This window comes from Phascolarctos cinereus, unplaced genomic scaffold, assembly GCF_003287225.1.
Source record: "Phascolarctos cinereus isolate Bilbo 61053 unplaced genomic scaffold, phaCin_HiC Scaffold_5;HRSCAF=322, whole genome shotgun sequence".
In the NCBI taxonomy this organism is placed as follows: domain Eukaryota; kingdom Metazoa; phylum Chordata; class Mammalia; order Diprotodontia; family Phascolarctidae; genus Phascolarctos; species Phascolarctos cinereus.
In genome coordinates, this window is record NW_027555958.1 from 231,025,488 (window position 1) to 231,046,572 (window position 21,085).

General features: G+C 40.2%; 1 protein-coding gene across 19 annotated transcripts in view; it reads left to right on the forward strand.

The window, feature by feature from the left end:
- Positions 1-21,085, forward strand: part of TRERF1 (transcriptional regulating factor 1) — a 323,931-nt gene that overhangs the window by 220,971 nt on the left and 81,875 nt on the right. For all 19 annotated transcript variants that reach the window (XM_078155359.1, XM_078155357.1, XM_020976819.1 and 16 more), the window contains one exon: positions 7,983-8,095. The gene's annotated coding sequence lies outside the window, so the exon portion shown is untranslated. The remainder of the gene's footprint in view (positions 1-7,982; positions 8,096-21,085) is intronic.

Here is a 21,085-nt window from a genome sequence, read left to right on the forward strand (position 1 = left end):
CTTCTTCTTCTTGCTTTTTTCCTTCTTCCTCTTTTCCTCTTCCTCTTCTCCTCTTCCTCTTTCTTCTCCTTCTCCTTCTCTTTCTCCTTCTCCTTCTCCTTCTCCTTCTCCTTCTCCTTCTCCTTCTCCTTCTCCTTCTCCTTCTCCTTCTCCTTCTCCTTCTCCTTCTCCTTCTCCTTCTCCTTCTCCCCTCCCCTCCCCTCCCCCTCCCCCTCCCTCTCCTTCTCCTTCTCCTTCTCCTTCTCCTTCTCCTTCTCCTTCTCCTTCTCCTTCTCCTTCTCCTTGTCTTCTGGTGTTCCCCCCTATATTTCCCAGCTGGCCAGGCCAATCAGACTACTAAAAAATGGCCAGCCATATAACATTGGGAAAGTCACTTCCTTTCTCAGTTCCTCAGTTTTCCTCATCTGTAAGATGGGCAAATTATGGTAGCTTCCTATGATGTAGTTGAGAGGACTACATACCTAAAATTGGTTGGAGTAGATAGTTGATTAGGCTTAAGGGAGAAATGTGAGGATTCAGGGTCATATTAAGGGTAAGAATAAGACAGCAACAGTCCAACTCCCCAAGACGGGCATGATCCAACTAGGGATGATGGTCAGAGCAGTTCTTTTCTCCCCAAAGTCTTTGCAGATTAAGAGCTTCTTGGTGTAGGGTCAGATAGTCTTTGGTTTGGGAAAATTGGAGGCTTAGGACCATCCTATCAAGGTGGCTACTTAGACACTTGGAAATCAGATCTATAACCAACACTATTCAGAACCCAGTCAGTGGGCTTCCTTTGTTCTTGTACCAGACAGAGCTGGTACAAGGGAACAAAGATAGGAAAAGATTGTAGTTAAAGGTGATGGGGTGAGGGGAGGTAGTAAGGAAACTGACTTTGTTGGATATAGATTAGAACTCAGGTAACCTTAGAGACCACCTAGTTCATGAACCCTTCATTTTACAAATGAAGAAACCAAGGCCCAGAGAGAGATTTAGTGACTTGCTCCCAAGGTCACCCTGGTAGCAACTATAAAGGGATGCAGTTTGAACTTGGGTCCTCTTAATTCTTTATATTCTAGCATCACAGTGCCTCCCTGGAGAAACAACTCAATATGCATCCTTGGTGCCCCTTATGTGACCTTAGACAACTGCCTTCCTCTTCTGGACCTCAGTTTTCTTTGTCAAATGAGGGGCTCGGATAAGATGGTCTTGAAGATCTCTTTCCTCTCAGATGAATGATGATCTTTGCTAGATCATTATATCAGTATCTTGAGGCCTGAAGGAATAATTTCTCCCAGTTGTCAATACCACCTTCTGACCTGAATCTCTCTCGGTAGCTTTTGTTCAATGTATTCTACCTACTGCCATTCAATACTTCAGCTTAATTTGGGTTGATTTCCGGTTACTGTATTGACTTATTTGTACATAAACAGTTACTCCTCTCAAACTTCCTTTTCTGCAACATTGAGCATTAATGACACACAACCTTTGCAATGTTATAGACAACAGGCTTCAAAAACATTCTGTTGCTATAGAAATGTTTATGATGTGCTTATCTCTAGGACTGCATAAGAGACAAACTCTCAAATTATATATGATGTAGAGTTTGCAGTGGGGGAGGGAGAGAGCAAGAGTGAGAGAGAGAGAGAGAGAGAGAGAGAGAGAGAGAGAGAGAGAGAGAGAGAGAGTGAGTATGAGTGTGTGTGTGGTTGGCATTTGCATTTAAAAATGCCTGAACCTTTGAAGGGAAATTTTATTTCTGCAGTTATCTCTAAAAGTTTAAAATAGGAGCTACTTAAAAGCTAACAGCTTTGTTAAGAGAGCTTTTTCTTTTAAACATTCAGATGAGTGAAAATGACTTCTAATGTTTCCCTCAAGTATTAATGCAGAAGGAATTTAAAGGCTTTTTGAAGTTGTCTGTCACAAAGAGTTTCTTAATTAAAAAAAAATCATTTTTGTAGTATTAACAGTAGATATTAACACCAGAAGGACCCTTGGCATTTTGAGTGCCCAAACCCTACGTGTTTACCTCAGTTCATTTTGATGGGTGGGTCATGGTTCTTATTCAAAGATATGCTGAAGCAAGGCGCTTCTGATGGTGTTGCTGTGCTGGAAGAGTGGGTCAGGACAGGGTCAGTTGTCCTGGTCAGTCAGCAGGCATTTATTAAGCACTTATATGTGCCAGGTACTGTGTTAAGCATTGGAGATACAAAAGCGCGCCCCCCCCCCCCCCCCCGCCAAAAAAAAAGTCGATTGGAGACAACATTATAATGAGGAGATAAGTGGTAAATAATAGAGCCAATGGAATTCTGGTAATCTCAGAGGTAAAGGCAGCTGGGGTAGGGTGGAGGTTGGGTTTGGATCAGAAAGGGTTTCCTAAAGGTGAGCTTTGAACTGAGTCTTGAAGGAAGCTAGATAAACCAAGAGGCAGAGGATTCTAGGTATGGAGGACAGTGCAAAGGCATGGGGATGGAGTGTTATGTTTGACAAATAGCAAATAAGCCAGTCTAGCCGAATCATAGCATATAGGGAATAAAATAAAGATAGGAAGAGATCATATTATGAAGAGCTTTTCATGCCCCCCCCCAAAGAGTTTGTATTTGATCCTAGAGGTCACAGAGCACCCTTAGAGCTCATGGACCCAAAGGGATGACAGGGTTCAGACCTGAGCTTTAGAAAAAGCATCTTGACAGCTGAGTGGAAGATGAATTGGAACAGGAAAAGACTTGAGGCTGGAAGGACAATTTGAAAGCTATTTCAAGAGGTCATGAGGGCCTGAATTCAGGTGATGGCTGTGCTTGTAGAGAGAAAAGGATTATATGAGGTATTATGAAATTAGAAGTGATAAGATTTGGTGACAGATTGGATATGTGGGTCGAATGAGAGTGAGAAGTTGAGGATGACTTACCATTATGGGCCTGGGTAATTGGAAAGGATAGTAGTGCCTTTAAAGATAATAGGGAAGATGGGGAAGATAATGAAGTCCATTTTGTACATGTTGAGTTTGATATGCCTTTGGGACATCCTCTTTGAGAAGCAGTTGGTGATGCTTGACTGGAGCTCAGTAGAGAGACTAGGGCTAGATATAGAGACTAGTGATTAGGGCTAGATAGATCTGGGAATCATGTACATAGAGATGATAATTGCCTAGCTTGGGAGATAACTGAGATGGTATAGAACACAAGAGAAGGGCTCAGGCCTTTGGTGAGCTCTGCAAGTAGAGGGCTTTACAGCAAAGTAGGCTGAGATGTTGTCAAACAGATAAGAGAAGCAGGAAAGAGGGCAGTTTCAAGAAAACCCTGAGGTGTGAAAGTATTCTGGAAGAGAAGGTGATCTATAATGTTAAATGAGAGAGAGAGGTCAAGTGAGGCTTGGGAAAGGCCATGGTATTGGTCAATTGAGAGAAGAGATCATTGATAACTTTGGAGTGGGTGGTTTCGTTTTAATGGGGGTAGGGGAAGTTCAGTCCAATTGTAGAGGGATTAGAAGAGAGTGAGAGGAGAAGAGGAGGACCAATAGTCCCCTAAAATGTGGCCGAAGCCTTGCACATTGGTGCCCTTTCCTCTCAGACCACCCTAAGTCTTGCTTCCTAGGAATTCTGTCCTCATACAGTTCTTGTGCTCGCACTCTCCCTTACCTGAAAGTAGCTTGCTTTTCTGGGCAAGTTTGACCTAATTGGTTTTTTTTTTATTATCGCTTCCAACTCTGAAATATTAGGATTCTTTCTGACTTGCCAAATTGTCAAAACTCCTTTTGATAAAAAGGAAAATTCTTGGAGAAAACTAATTGGCCTGTGGCTCCAACTGATATAAATCAGACCTGAGTTCATATGATGCCTCACTTACCAACTGTATGACCCTCACCAGTTTGCTTAGTCTCTTTGTCCCTCAGTTTCTGCATCTGCAAAATGGGGGGGCGGAGATTGGATTCAGAAGACCTAAGTCCCCTTCCAGCTGTAAATCTACAAATCTATGAATTGTAGAGGGAATAAGTACAGTAGAAACTGGGGAGCGGGAGGCAGGGGGAGGGGCTGAAGCTTAGAGTGGAGGAAGGAGAATCTAAGCCTTGACCTTGAACTTGCAAAATGACTCTGATTTTCATAGGTAGAGAGCAAAGGCTATGTCATGGTTGGAAAATAGTAATCTGAACCCAAGTGGAATTTCATTGGTCAGCAACAGTGAGCAGACCAAACTGGTTGGAATAGAAGAACATGTAAGGGAATTATGAGAGGATAAGGGTTAGAAAGATAAGGCAGAGTTTTCCTATGACCCTCATTCTGTGCATAATATCATCTAAAAAATGATGCTGCTATTTGTTACTAGTTTAAATAATATCTTTCTGGGAAGTGAGCGGGGGAGGGGAGGTTGTGGAATTAAGGACTATTAGGATGATCATTATTATGATCTCTGGCTTCATGAGGAAACTGCTATCTTTGTGAGACCCTCAGAGCTCTTCCAGTCCCATTAATCATGTGGGTGCACAATAAATATTTCATGATTTTTAAAAAATGTGTTGTGATGGTGGCTGCTAAAAGAGAAAAATGTCATCCTGAATCATTCTGTCTGGTTTTGCATCTAGTAGAATATCTGAAACAAAACAGATAATCTCAATTTTCTGAATGAATTAGGGGAAGGAAAGGAGAATAAACTATGTGCCAGGCACCATACTAAGTACTTTATACAAATATCTCATTTGATCCTCATAACAGTCCTGAGAGATAGATGCTTTTCTTCGTTTTACAGTTGAGGAAACGGGTAAGCAGAGGTTAAATGACTTGCCCAGAGTCACACAGCTGATAGATGTCTGAGGCTGGATTTGAATTCAGGTCTTCCTAACTCCATACACAGTACTCCACTCACTGTGCCACCAGCTGCTTCCAGTTAAGCTATGAATGACCTGTCTTTCCTGATGTCAGTCTCAGATGGATATTGGGATAGTGGTTGAGCTCCTTATGTTTATTCTCCCAGAATGTTAGACCTGGGCAGGTGTGAAAGGCGTGGAGAGGGAAATGGAACAGAGAGGGTTGATTCATAGCACTCTTATTCCAGGATTTGTTGAACAAATATATTCTTACCCTGTCAATCGTGAATTTTAAAAGTTTGATCTTATGCCCCATTCCTTTGGAATAAGAAGAGCTAGGCTCAAATCTTACCTGTCACTACCTGTGTGACTTTGGGCATATGCAGAAGGCATTTGTTAAGTACCTACTTATATGTTATGTGACAATCACTGGGCTTAGGTGCTAGAGAGACAAGAAGAAAATGAAACAATCCTTTCCCTAAAGAAATTTACATTCTTTTACGGGAAATGTACACAGATAAGCAAACATAAGGGTGTTTTTTTTTTTAGAGGAGGCGCTAGCAGCTGTAAGGATCATACAAAAGATGGTATTAAGAGTTGAACTTTGAAAAAATCCAAGGATTCTATGAGGCAGAAGTGAAGAAGGGAGTACATTTCAGGCATGGGGGACAGCCAATACATTTCAGGCATGGGGGACAGCCAATATAAAGGCACAAAGATAGGAGAGGTGAAATGTGTTTGAAGATAAGTAGTAAGACGGTTTAGCTCAGCTGGAGAATGTGTGAAGGGGAATTTGTGTAGGCTGAAAAGGTGGGTTGGGGTCAGCTTGTGAATACTTTTATTGCCAAATAGGAGTTTCTTTTTGGTTCTAGAGTACATAAGGAGCCACTACAGTATATTGAGCAGGGGAGTGACATGGTCAGACTTGTGCTTTAGTAAAATCACTTGGACAAATATGTGGAATATGAATTGGAGAAGAGAGAGATTTGAAGCAGAAAAGTCAATAAACAACCACAATTTAAAGGTCCATTATCCCTTACAAATTTAGGCACCCTATAATGTGCAATAGCTTATGTACTTCTACACAAATCCTAACTCAGTGCTAAGTTGTATGTTCTTTTATTTCTCAAAGGGGTATGGAAAGACAGGCATGCTAATGTACTTAAAAGCTTTTTTTTTTGTCTTTTGACATATTTTATTGATATATTTTGATTTTATATCACTTGCATTTCCCAATGTATCTCTTGTCCTCCCACTCTCAGAGCCATCTCTTATAACAAAGAATAAAAAAGGGGGGGGGAATGGAATGGGTTCAGCAAAATTAGCCAATTAAAAAAAGTCTGATTTTACATACATTATTCCACTCCCATAGCACTCCACCACTACAAAAAAGAAGGGAAGGTGGTGGTTAGGGAGAGGTTCTGACTTATATCTCCTCTTTGAGTCCATGCTTGGTCATCATTAGAATTTTATATTTTTCTTTTTGGATTGTTTTGTTGTCCTTGGTATTTCCATTTCATTATTGTAGTCATTCTGTATATTATTTTCCTGGTTCTTCTCATTTCACTTTTCATTAGTTTGTATAAAGTCCTCCTATGTTTCTCTGTATCTATCATATTGATCATGCTGTACAACATGGTAAATTTCCTTTATATTTGTACTTTATTTAGCCATTCTCTAATTGATAAACTTCTTTGGGAGAAGATTCTTAATAAATATTTCTGATTTGCATTGGGTTCCTTGGAGGACAAGGCTGGCTTAGGTTTTATGTTTCTTTCCATCCCCACCCTGCTGTTTTAGGAGTATGTGAGGTTATGAACATCCTGTAAGCCCCTGGTACTTCTCTCCCAATCTAGGAGCTATGATAAAGGGAAGATGGTGGTCCAACAGCCCATATTGGCTGTTTAGAAATATGAGTACATGCAACCAAGATTATTAAGGAAACAGAAAACTGGGAAAGAATTTTTACAACCAGTGTCTCTGATAAAGGGCTCATTTTTAAAATATATAGAGAACTAAGTCAAATTTGTAAGAGTATAAGTCATTCCCCAGTTGATAAATGGTCAAAGGATATGAACGGGCAGTTTTCAGATAAGAGATTAAAGCCATCTATAGTCATATGAAAAAATGCAATCAAAACAACTCTGAGGTACCACATCACACCTATCAGATTGGCCAGCATGACAAAACAGGAAAACGATAAATGTTGGAGAAGATGTGGGAAAGTTGGAATATTAATGCATTGTCGGTGGTGGTGTGAACTGATCCAACAATTTTGGAGAGCAATTTGGAACTGTGCCCAAAGGGCTATAAAAATGTGCATACCCTTTAACCCAGCAATAGCACTTCTAGGGCTGTATCCCAGAGAGATCATACAAATGGGAAGAGGACCCACATGTACAAAAATATTTATAGCATCTCTTTCTGTGGTGGCAAAGAATTGGAAATTGAGGGGATGCCCATCAATTGGGAAATGGCTGAACAAGGTGTGGTACATGAATGTTATGGAATACTGTTGTACTATAAGAAATGTTGAGCAGGCAGACTTCAGAAAAACCTGGAAAGACTTGGATGGTCTGATGCTGAGTGAAGTGAGCAGAACCAGGAGAATGTTGTACACAGTAACAGCCACTTTGTGTGATGACTAACTTTGATAGACTTAGCTCTTCTCAGCAAATACAATGGTTTAAGACATCTCCAAATGTCTCATGGTGGAAAATGCTATCCATATCCAGAGAAAGAACTATGGAGTTTGAATGCAGATTGAAGCATACTGTTTGCTTTTTATTTTTCCCTTCTGTTTTGTTTTGTTTCTTCTTTCTTGTTCCTCCTATTGGTTCTAATTCTTTTTTACGACATGACTAATGTGAAAATATGTTTAATAGGAATGTGTATGTAGTCTATATCAGATTGCACACCGTCTTGGGGAGGGAGGAAGAGAAAATTAAAACTCAAAAGCTTATAGAAGTGATTGTTCAAAACTAAAAATAAATTAATTTTTTTAAAAAAAGAAATGTGGGTACAAACTGGATTTTTAGATCCTCTCTGCATTTCCTCTTCTGTTCTCTCTGCCCCTTGGATACTTTAGAGTGGATCTCTCAAGGCATTGGTCTTAGGAGACAGAATCTCTTCCTGCAAATGATGGTTGAGAGGGGAAAAGGGTAAATGATGGAAAAGTGACCCTTTTTTTCTTTCTCTTCTAGCCATACCAGGCCCCTTCCCCCACCCGGTGAGCAGCATGCAAACAGCATGACGGGCCATAGGAGAAGTGACCAGAGCCAAACACTTTACTCAGCCAACTGCTGCCAAGGTCACGGTGAGGTTCAGTTTCTCTTCTGGGCAGATTGACTGATTTTCATTTTTTAAAAGTTAAATAAAAAAATTATATAAACTCTCATTGTCTCATGTTATGGGCTGGAAGAATATGTCTTACTTGACCTAGTAGTTACAATTCAGACATACAATTCAGTGTGGTTAATTTTGTACATTTCCAGGCTCAGTAAGGCAATATGGTGTCATGGTTTGGGTATTGGACTAGGAGTCAGGAGCCTTGGGTTCTATTATGTGGCCATGTGACCTTGGGCATTTTCCTTTTTTCTGCTCTAAAATCAAGGGATTCCCTTTGAGGTCTAACATTACATGAATCATCAGGATTAATGGAGGGGAGAGGCAAGCCTGGACAATGGCAGACCAGAAAGGAATTTAAGAATCGTTCCTTTTTGGTTTTGTGATATAGATTCAGAGGCACACAGGTACTTGTCCCCTTGTCACTCCCCTAATCAGAGCTTTTTAGGAGAAAAGGTTCTTGGTTTCTCTTGGTAACCACTGGAAGCTAATCACAAATTGATTATTTGTAGGATCACTATAAGTCTTTTAAAAAATTTATTTTTTTCCTACTACAGGTAAAGACAATTTTAATATTCATTTAAAAAAATTTTTTGAGTTCCCAGTTTTCTCCCTCCCTTCCTCACCTCCTCCCTCCCTGAAGCAGTAAACAATTTGATATAGGTTATATATATGCAATCATGAAAAACATATTTCTGTATTAGTCATCTTGATCACTCTAAGTCTCAAGCTAATATTACCAAATACCTACCTTATGTTAAGCCCTAAACAGCCAGGTTGGAAATAGTCCTTAACTGTTAGATTTTCTTTATAGGTATGCTCCCTTCTTAGTCATTTCCTCCTAGGGAATGACTACCCCATTTCTACCCCATTTCTCCACCTCCCCACCCCCTTCAGTTTGGGAGTGAGATATAAATCTGTTGTACTTAGTACTGTATAATATAATAATTCCAAAAGATTCTCTGCTCCACTTATTTTATATTCTTGTATAGGCAGTCTTTCTGCAAGCTAAGAGACTAGCTCCTGCTAGCCCTTGTCAGAGGTTTATTATAGGAAAGGGTATTATAATTGAGAGGCCTCTTGATGTAGTAGATAGAGAACTGACCGTGTAATTAGAACGATTTCACTTCATGTCCTTCCTCTGACCCACATTGCCTTTTGTGACCAGGAGAGAGTCACTTAACCTTTCAGTAGTCTCAGGACTACTGGCCATAAGTTGCAGAGAAGATAGGGATCTACTTTGGTAGAAATTCCTTACCAGGTATTCCCTAACACTTGTAAAATTGCAGGTCTGATGATGATGATGATGATGATGATGATGATGATGATGATGATGATGATAATAATAATAACAACAAGCCTTCTAGATGCCTCAGTGTAGCGTGTAAGTGACCCTGAGTTCTTAAAGGCCAATGCAACATCACGCATACACTGAAGGTCCTATCTATCTGGAAATGCTTCATTCAGGTCTGTCATTCAAGATCTAAGGCAAAGAGGCACATCTCCAAAGGACTGCGACACTAAATGATGAATTTGGGAGGGGGACACGGAGGATGCTACACTGTCTCACAAAAGTGTCTCCCAAGGCATGATGTGGTTACCCGCCCACACTACTGAAATCATGGATTTTTGCATTATTCAAAGTGGAAAGACATAATGGAAGACCCATGGGAGAGGCTGAGTCAGCATCAGAGAGGCTTCATTTTTGAAGATGGGGCTGAAACCAAAGGTTTGTTAGCTCAAGGCAGAAAGCAGATGATGGTTAACTATAGGGCTTTGCTCAACATTTTTGGTTACCATTAGCATCTGGTCACCTAGAAATGCCTGTGGTTACTATGGTAGTTTTCCCTTCAGATTTTGTTCTTTAGGACTAGCATAACTGGGGAGAGGGGCTGGGAATAGGGCTGGATAGGGCAAGTTCCAGTTCTGAAATGTGTCACATAAAGTAATTGAGAGGAAGGAGAAAAGGAGAAGGAAAGAGTCAACAAGGAAACTTTCAGCCTTGATCTTCCATGTATCCAGGGGCCAGAGTGCCACTGAAGGAATCTCTCACGCCACCTCTCAAATGAGATAACAACTGCCTGGGTTTGCCATGTGTGTCTTCGGGAACTGGAGTAGTTTCCCAAATAGCGGATGAGCTTGTCATAAAGCTGTAAATATAGCCAGTCAGCATTGGAGAATTTGTTTATGAGTCTAGAGAGGAAATGGTTTCTGCAGTTTGGGGAGGATCTTATTTCTTCATTTTTCTCTAGCATTTTTACAACTTTTATCATGATTCTACAAAGGAATCCTGGACCCCGTAACTAGTCGATCCATCATATTAGGTTATCCAAAAACCTTGGCTTCTTTCTCCTGCTCCTTCTTGTCCCCTTCATTCCTTCCCTCCTCCTCTTCCTTCTCCTCCTTCTCTCTCTCCTTTTCCTCCTCCCCCTCCTCCTCTTTCTCTTTCTCTGCCTCTTCCTCGTGACACGGCTTTCTGATGCTTCACCTCTTTCCTGCTCCTCTTTTCCAGATTTCTTGGTTCATAAGTCCATCCATCAGAGGCAGGGAATGGAGGCTTTACACTATTCTGCAGATGTCAGATGGCTATTCGGATTATCTTCATTGTTATTATTGAATGCATGATGGTAGGTGATATGAGGAGTACAGAACATGATACAGGCCCTCCCTTTGCACCATGATATGTTGAACATGCCACATGTTCTTTTAACAGTAGGCATAGAGTTCTATTTCTTGGGCTTTTCTCTGGTAGCAAATTTTAGGCTCTATAAAAGGGAGGTTCAGGGGACAGTGGGTAAGCCCTTCATGCTATAGGGGAGAGTTCATGTATCAGGAGATAAGCATGAAGAGAAAGATGGAGCCAGACTGGAAAGAGAAAGCTTTGAATGCTGGGCTGAGCAGGTGTTATTTTGTGCTGTGGGTAATAGAGAATCATTGATGGTTTTTGAACAAAGGAATGATTTATGTAGTGCTCTGCTTTAGGGTTATTCATTTGCATAGCAGAGTTGAAGATAAACTGGATGGTGTGGAGATAATTGTGGTTCAGGGACACATTGGAAGGCTATCCTCATGTTTGCCTTTTTTGGCATAGCGTCCTCCTGAGGAATACTGAGTCTAAATCAGTGAATTGCTTTGCCTTCTCTGACTAACCAGTCCGTCTGTGTTAGTCATGCATATTCTAGAAGTGCATTTATCTGAACTGTAGAGAAACTCCCTGCCTGTAAACCAACCCCAACAATTCCTCTTAACTTAGTTTTCCCTTTTGGAAGATTGGCTCTGCTGATTTTATCTTCCTTGTGATCAGAGAACTCTCCTTATAACATGGCTTCAGAGCTGATGGATTGTGGACCTCAGGTACCTCCTTGATCTTGAGCCATACCCTGTATCAGGAAGGAGCCTGGTGAGTTTGCATATTTGACAACAGACAGCAGCATGTTCTTTGTTCAGGTTGATGCCTTGTTCTGTCTCTTTAAAAGACCCATTTTAAACCTTAGCTAACTTGAGAAGGCCTAAGATTTAGAGCCAAAAAGGGCCCTGGTGAACATCTTATTTTTCACCTGTGGTATAGAGAAGGGAAATGAGGATAAAACTTTACATACTTTTTTTTATTTAAAATTATCTCATTATTGAAATATTTTTACATGATCCATGTGACAGACATTTCCAAGGAGTGGAGATGATGATAGGGACCCTCATTTTGATAAAGATGGAATTGAAGTAGGGAGGATGTTTTTTCTTTTCCTGTTACCAAATGTATGTTGCCTGTTATACCCCAGAGTGGGTAAGTAGGATTGCTAGAGGATTCCCGTGATGTGTCTTGAGTTCTTACTTAGTCCAACTTAAGTTAGTAGCTTCTTGTATTGCTGGTGGTTTCCCTCCTGGGTCCCTCTGCTGTGCTGATCGTTCCAAGATTCTCCCAAGACTGACACATGTACTTTGACCCTTCAACCTATCATTGCTCACACATGGCTCACGTGTTAGAATAAGTATTCTGAGTCAATCAGTACCTGAGACAGAGCCCTTGCTGAATGTGGAGCTCTGCATTAGGTGGTAAAGGAAGGTGTAGATAAAGGAGGAACTCCCATTTTGATGAGAGAATTCAGTTTCATTTATAAAGCACCAACAGTGTGCCAGGCACTGTGCTACATGACGAGTCAAAGTCTGTGCCAGGCACTGTGCTAAGTGGGGTTACAAAGAAAGGCAAGAGACAGTCCCTACTCTCAAGGAGTTCACAGTCTAATGGGGGAGAAGACATGGAAACAACCATGTGCAAACTGGAGATAATCTCGGAAGGAAGGTGCTAAAATCATAGGATAGGCGAAGGCTTCTTGCAGAAGGGATGTTAGCTGATATTTAGAGAAAGCCAGGAGGAGGAGAGGAAAAGAGTTCCAGACATGAGAGATAGCCAGTAAAAATGCTTAGAATTAGAGGAGAGGGAGTGTTGTATTCAAGAAACAGCAAGGAGACCTATATCATTGGACTGCCTCCATTACTTAAGATCCCCTCTATATAGGAGGGGAGTGAGGTGTTAGAAGACTGGAAAGATGGAAAGTGGCCAGCTTCTGAGGGGGCTGGCTCACAAGGGGTTTGAAAAACCAATAGGGATGGTGTTAAAATGGGGGGTGGGAAATGTTACAGTAGCTTACGTTCTGCTGGGAGACATGTTGGGGAAAGGAGTTGGATACAATGTGTAAAAGTAAATATAAGTATAAATTAGTTTCTGGAAGGGTAGAATGTTAATTACAGGGGAGACAATATAAATTCCTTGACCTCAGGGAGCTTGCAGTCTGATGAAGGAGACATTATATGTTAGAGGGAAAGACGGTTTATAGTAAATTCCAGGAGAATAGAACCTGGTGTGTTCAGCTATAGCTTTGGAAGCTTTCTAGACAAAATAAAGATAAATAAAAATACAGTCAATCAATCAATACAATAAAAATAAATAATTTTTGATTTAAAAAAAATGTCACTGTTTAGGGTTTTTTTTTTAAAGGTTCTAGCATCACAGAGGTTTTCAATACTATGATAGTTCCTGTTGTTTCTCACGGTATGAGCAAGAAGAAAGACTTCTAGGCTAGAAAAACAGAGACTTTGGTCCCCTAGGCCAGAATCTGACACAAACTAACCATATGTTCTCAGGTCACCTCATGAAGATGATACCATCTGCCTCACTCACAACTCTGTGAGACCCTCCGAGATACTTTCTGTATGTGCCTGAGAAAGAAAGTGGGTTTTGGAGGTTAGGTGGTTGGGTTTTTGTTGGGGTTTTTTTTTTTCCAGTTGGTGTAATGGTTTTCTGAGTGGCTGCTGCCTCAATTACTTGGGGCCTGAGTCTGGAAATCTTACTTTTCTTTTTCAGACATGAGTAACAGACTTGGATTGTAGATCCTAGAGCCTGATCATAGAATTTGGAGCTAGACAAGACCTTCTTTTCTCTCCCCACTTCCATCCTCCACCCCCAAGGCAGGGGTGGGGAACGACCCAAAAAACTAATAGTGCCATTTTATTTCTAAGGTTATTTTATTTTATTTTTATTGACTCTGTGTTAATCTTTCATATTCTCATTGTTACATGGTGACTTCTTACTTGTAATGTAAGCTCCAAACCCCACTCATTTTAACAGATAGAGAGAGTCAGGCCCAGACAGGAGAGATGGCTTGTTCATTATCATACAAGTATTAAAATAGCAGTGCAAGATTTTGATCCTGGGGTTCTGACTCACATCCAGGGCTCTTTTCACCACACAAAATGGATTCTTAGGTCTCCTGGAGGAGCCTGAATTAGTGGTATGATTTTTAAAGTGATTCCTAGTCTTTCAAAGAGATGGCTGCCTAAGGGAATGGATGCCCAATTCAAACTCCAACATGAACAATGTGGATGGAGTGAATTATAGGGTTATTAAAATTCCAAAATTCTTGCAGGAGTTCTTAACCTTTTTTGTGTATGCCTAGTCCCCCTGGGAGTAGTGTGAAACCCATGGACCCCTTCTCAGAATAATGTTTTTAAATGCATAAAATACACAGGATTATAAAGGAAACTAAAACATATACAGTTATATCTATTTTTTAGTTCATGCACGCCAGGTTAAGAATCCATCCTTGAGAGCTATTCCTTACCCTCCACCCTCATCACTTTTGTCCCTCTCCAGCCCCCCTTCCAGATATATGTGCCTCATTTTTTAAGAAGGTAAAATTAATTTAAAAAAAAAAGGAATATAAGGAAACATGCTAACATTTCATTTCTCTGGCTTCTCAAGGGAAGTACATACTCATAGAATGATAGAATGTCAGAACGAGAAAGGACCTATGAGGTTCAATCCCTACTGGCTTTCCCAATCCCTTCACTATTTCCCAATTAAGCCATCACAGATTTTTGATTCTTTTTACATAGTTGTTTGCAAGTTGTCTTCCCATTAGACTATGAGCTCTTTGAGTGGAGAAGAGAGACTGTTGTTTGCATTCCTTTGTATATCCAGTGCTTAGCATGGTATGTAGGAGGTGTTTAATAAATGCTTGCTCACTGACTGATTTTCTATAAAAGTTATTATGAAATGTATTCAGTAATTTACTGGAGTATCTAGAACCTAATGAATCCTTAAAAAATAACTCAGGGAAGGGCAGCTAGGTGGTGCAGTAGATAGAGCACTGGCCCTGGAGTCGGGAGGACCGGAGTTCAAATCCTGCCTCGGACATATAACATTCACTAGCTGTGTGACTCTGGGGTTAAGTCACTTAACCCCAATTGCCTCATAAAAAAACCAACCAACTTTAAAAAAACAACACCAAGGTCTTTATTATAAACATTTATAAGATTATAGATCCTAGAGATGTCACATAATCCAGTGGCATCAAACTCAATAAAAATGATGGCTGTTAAATTGTACATAAGGATCCTTGCTGCTGCATATCGATTGAGAAAAACTACATTATCTATGTTATGTTGTTATTTTTGTAGAGTATGTTCTATTGTATTTTTACTTCTTTCATTTAAGTATTTCCCACTTACATTTTAGTTTGGATAAGCTGCACAGGGCAGTGTATTTGTCACCTCTGATTCTCGTCCAACTCATTCATTTTAGAGTTGAGTTAACTCAGACTGTAAGAATTTAAGTGACTTGCCCAGGGTCACCCAGGTAGTAAGAGAGCCCAGAATTTGAACCCAAGTCCTCTGACTCTGAATTCAATGAGTCTTCCACTATACTGTCATCCAGTTCAACCTCTCCTTGAACATTCAAACTGAGACTCAGAAAGATTAAGTCATTTATCCAGGGTCACTCAGGTGGTAAGTGATAGAGTCAGAATTCAAATCTAGGTTCTCTAACTCAAAATTCAGCACTTTATTGATTACATGGAGAGGGTGTTATTGGATGGTAGCTTTGTGTAGCAGAAGAGCTGATAATATGGGAGTCAGAAGCCCTGCCTTTGAATCCTGACTTTGATATTTGTTAGATGTGTGACCCAGAGGAAGTTGCTTAAATTTTCTGTGCCTCAGTTTGCTCCTGTAAAATGGTAACAGTAATACTTGCAATCTCTTTCCCACAGCATTGTTGTTTGGAAAGAACTTTTTAAACCTTAAAGTATCATAGGTTTAAAAAAAGATTATATACCTAGGATTTAGTGAGGTATATGGAACTATTTTTCTTGAAGGTCTCCAGACTATTCTATCTTTCTAGATGTAAAGGGAATTTATGTTTCAGGTTGGGTAGGACCAGGTGATTTCTGAGGTGACCCATCAGTGCAGAGATTTTATGATTCTCCATGTGATTCTTGGACCTAACTTATTAGGGGTATCTTTACCAAACAAAACCAAGGCTTCCCACAAACCATCCTTTAGTATACCTGGCAGAGAGAGAGACAGACAGACATAAACAAATGGACAGACACACAGAGAAAAACAGTGCTAGAATATCCTCAGTGTGAACATTTAGCTGTTGTGATGTCAGTTTCAGCACTGAATAGGAAATTGAAGCAAGGCATAATGGAGCTTCACTCATCAAATGTACCTCCATAAGGATGCATGGTATAGTAGAATGAACCTAGGCTCTGAAGTCAGAGGACCTGGATTCAGATCCCACCTCTGGGCAGCTAGGCTGGCAGAGTGGATGGAGTGCTGTTCTTGGAATCAGGAAGACCTGAGTTCAGATCTTGCCTCGGACACATTTACTACCTTTGTGAGCTTGGGTAAATTACTTAACTTCTCTTTGCCTCAGTTTCCTCATCTGTGAAATGAGGATAGTAATAGTACTTACCTTGCAGGGTTGTTATCCTGAGGAACAAATGGAGATAATAATTGTAAAGTGTTTGTTTACTACAGTGCTTGGAACAGTAACCACTGTATAAATATTAGATGTTATTATTATTGCTGCTTTGACTGGGCCTTAAACAATTCCCTTAACTTCCCTGGGCCTCAGTTTCCTCATTTGTAAAATGAAGGTTGTATTTATAAATTCAAAATGATGGACTTTGAGTTCCCTTCTAGGAAAAATTTAGGTCCTATGATGGCGATGCTAGCTTCCATGTGGAGGCGTAGGGGCATGGTGATCCCTTGGGAAGTTAAACCCACAGAGCATTGAGCTCTTTCCTCTTCTTCTTAAATGTTAGAATAATGAGAAGTTAGCTCAGCTACTCATTTTTTTTTGACTTGTCACTGTCTTTCTCCATTTCCTTTCCATGCTGTGTGAGGAATTGCTCCTTAAAGACTTCTTTAATTAAAAATTATGTTCTGCACATTGGAAGATAATATTTGAATGTATTGAGCTGACAGGTTATGAGTGTTGTTAATATGCTATCATTACAAATGAGTTTCCAAAATTTGATCAGGACATTTGTTAAGTTTTGAATAGATTTTAAAAACACACACACACACACACACACACACACACACACACACACACGAGTTTTGAATAGATTTTAAAAACACATGTATACACACACACGAGTTCTGAATAAATTTTTAAAAACATACATGTGTACACACACATACACGAGTTTTGAATAGATTTTAAAAACATGTATACACACGAGTTTTGAATAAATTTTTAAAAACACACATGTACACACACACACACACACGACATTGCAATGTTAACATACAGTTTACCATTGATAAAATCAGGCTCAATAAAAAATGAGAAATAGAGAAATAGGTCAAATTTGGATGGATACAATAAGCTTTTATTAAGCCCTTACTATGTGCCAGGCAATGTGCTAAGCACTTTTACAAATATTATCTCATTTGATCATTACAACAACCCTAGGAAGTAGGTGATATTATTATTCTTATTTTACAGTTGAAGAAACTGAGGCAGACAGAAGTTAAATGACTTGCCCAGACTCACTAGTAGGTGTCTAAGACAGAATTTGAACTCAGATCTTCCTGACTACAGGCCCAGTGTTCTATTTGCTGTGCTACTTTGCCGCCTCCTACTTCTTTGATAGCTATTAGGATCTTGTTTAATTGCTATGCTTAGACTCCTACTGCCATTGTCTTTTTATCCACAAAGGCGACAGAACTGGCAAGAGGGAATCTTTGTAGTGCTGTGACCCAAAAGTATAGCAATGTGCAGTCAGTATAATGAAAAAAATATTAAAAAACCCAATAGAAGCCAAGATCTATGACCTTGAAGCACTTTAAGTCTTTAATTTGATGAAGAGATACAATCTCTGCCTTCTGAGACCTTCCAGTCTAGGATAACACATAACACAGTCCCTGCCTTCAGGAAACTCCCAAGTCTGAGGAGGAAGACACATTCCTAGACCTTTAGGAACTATTATATAATTAGAGAAGAAGGAGGGTTAGGAAAAAAAACAACCCATATGAAAAGGCCTAAGAGCCTTTGCCAATAATGTCTATTAGTGCCAAAGTCAGAGATTTAAAAAAATGGCTCCAAGATTTTTGGGTTGCCTGCTACTTTTTTTTCCTTCAGAGGTTATTACTACTCCCAGTAGTAAAGGAGAGTCACTATCCAGAGTTTGGGGCTTTAGAATTGGAAAGCACTTTTTCTGCCTTAAAGAAAATCCTTCCTGTCCTACATGTGTCATGGGTTCGTTGTGTCTCATCACTGCTCCTTTTTTACCCTCTTGGAAGCAGAGGTTTGCCACTCATCTTGAAATGACGGTTGGTTATTGACCCTTGAGCATGAGTGTCCAGGCAAGACCCATCTTGTTCAAGTGGATGACCACCTTAAATGTAACCCATGGGCCTGTTCTACACTTCTGTGTAAAGTAGCATTTAGGGGCAGCTAGATGGTGCAGTGGCTAGAGCACTGGTCCAAATCCTGCTTCAGACACTTGACACTTACTAGCTGTGTGACTCTGGGCAACTCATTTAACCCCATTGCCTAGCCTCTCCACCCCAAAAAAAAGAAAATGAAGTAGCATTTTAAAAATTGGACCATTCAAAAATCTTCATGGATTGTGCTTTGTAGAGAGAGAAATATAAAATTCTTTGAAAAGAGATAAATTCAGTTCAGCAAATAATTATTTGGTACCAGTTGTGTGCCCATCACTGTGCTGGTTGCAGTGGGACTAGGGGAGATGCTATCTTCTTTTCATGTTTTATTGTTCAATACTTTTCCATTCTATGTATATGCCACAATTTGTTCAGCAGTGCCTCAAGCCATAGGCACCTATTTTGCTTTCAGTTTTTTGGGACCACAAAAAGTACAGCTTTGACTATCTCAATATGTATCTACTCCGTGGACCATACACTCATTCTCAGTTGTGGGGTCTTTGGTTCAAAGAGTATATATAGTTTATTTACTTTCCACTTATAATAACAAATTGTACGTCGCTAGCAATCGTTTTTTAGAGTGCCTGTCTTTCCGTAGCCTCTCCAACATTGACTGTTTCCATCTTGCATTTTTTTTTTTTGCCAATTTTCTGAGTGTGACTTAAACCTCAGAGTTGTTTGGATTTTTATGTGTTATTATTAGTGATTTGGAGAACATTTTCATATGATTATTGATAGTTTTCTCATTTTATTCCTCTCTCTCTCTCTCTCTCTCTCTCTCTCTCTCTCTCTCTCTCTCTCTCTCTCTCTCTCTCTCTCTCTCTCCCTCTCTCTCTTCCTTTTCCTCCTCCCCCCTCCAACTGTTAACTTCTGTGTTTTCCAGGACCAATAGCTTCAGAATAATAAAAGTCAGGATTGTGAGGATTACCCTGAGTTAGGGATTAACAGGATGGGAATAGTAGAACAAGGTGGCAGATTTCTTTAAGGGTAGTGGGGGCAGTTCCTTGTTGAACTGAGTAACTGTGGGGTCAAAACTGAGGTAGGAAAGTAGAGCCAGAGCAGAGGTGTTTGTGTGGGAGAACATTGAGGTATTGAGAGTGTTGATGGTTATCACAGTGACAAAGAACAGATATGAGAGTAAGCCTGAAAGAAGTGGGAGAAAAGGAAATTGTGATCAGAGAGGGGAATTCTAGAGGTCAGGGTCAGGGATGTGGAACAGTTTCAGGAGATGGTGAAATCTAGGTTATGGCCACTCTGCAGAAGAGTTGAAGTGGAGGTCATGGCGTCTGAGGAGGTTGATTATACAGTTTCAGGAGATGGTGAAATCTAGGTTATGGCCACTCTGCAGAAGAGTTGAAGTGGAGGTCATGGCGTCTGAGGAGGTTGATTATACTAGGACACCAGAGTGTTAGAGGGGTTAGTCTCCTCTAACATAGTATTGAAATTAGGGAAGAATGCAGATGTTAGGATTGAGAGGAAAACTGTAGGCCAAGTGCCAAAGTTTTTGAGATGAAAAGGGTGCCCAAGAGGTTAATAGATGACAGTGACAGCATCATTAAGGGTATGAGAAAATGTTTGTTCATCAAATCCCTAATTAGATCTAGAGGGTCCTCCTCAAGACTGAAGCAGCTAGGAGGTAGATTTAAGGCAAACATAAAAGAAATGCTACTTTATAGTGAGGGGTAAATTTATTATGAAACTCATTAGCCTAAAGGTGAGACAAGATTTGATGTAGAAATAGATTCAAGAAATGTCCAGATTAATTTTCTGAGTGGCAGTTCTAGGATGGCTTTTAAGGAAAATTAGGAACATATGTATGGGTTGACCCTTTAACTTTTTGAAGCTGGTAGCTTGTAGGACACCCATACCCACATGCCTTCATTCCTTGGTATTCCTGGATGAAACAGAACTCTGGGCTGAATGGACTGCAGAGACTGACCCAGTGTAGCAGTTATGTTCTGTGGATTCTGAAAGCTGGAGATGGCTTGTTGGCCTCTTCTCTCTTGACACGGGACTCATTGTAGGTAACTCTTTTATTATGTTGAGTTAATGACCGCTCCTGACACTGTTCAGGAGAGCCCTTGCTTTTTTCCAGCTTTCTCTGAGTTCCTTCCAGATTAAATACCAACACTCCAATATATGTCATTCTTGGGGTGAATAGAACTGCTTAGCTTTCTGTCAAGTGATAGGGAGTCAGAGCAAAATGGTGGAAACATAGGGACTGAAGAAGCCTTTTCGAGGCTCAAGGCTGGAACTTACTCCCTGTTTTGTAATTCAGTGAAGTAATTCATCCAATTCTCTTGGTTTTAGCTCTTACCTCTGTACTGATGACTCCCCTATATATATATGTATCTTCGCCATGGGGGCATAGGGTCATAAATTTAGATCTTGAAGGGACTTTAGAGGTCAAGTCCAATGAACTCCATCATTTTAGAGATGAGGGCCAAGAAGTTAGGTGACTTTCCCAGGCTTATATAGATGTTTGAGGCAAGATTCAAAAGTCTTCTTGCGTTCAAGTCCAGTGTTCTATGCACCCCACCATTCTGCCCTTGACTCTATCTCCAACCCTATATTTCAAGATACTGGACATTTTCATTTGGGTATTTTGCTATTATCTTATACTCCACAACTCTACTCTGTTCTCTCTGATCTCCAGGTCCAAACCATGGAAGCATCATTGACTCTTCCTTTTCCTTCATGTTTTTTAGGAAATCAGTCACCAAGCCCTGTT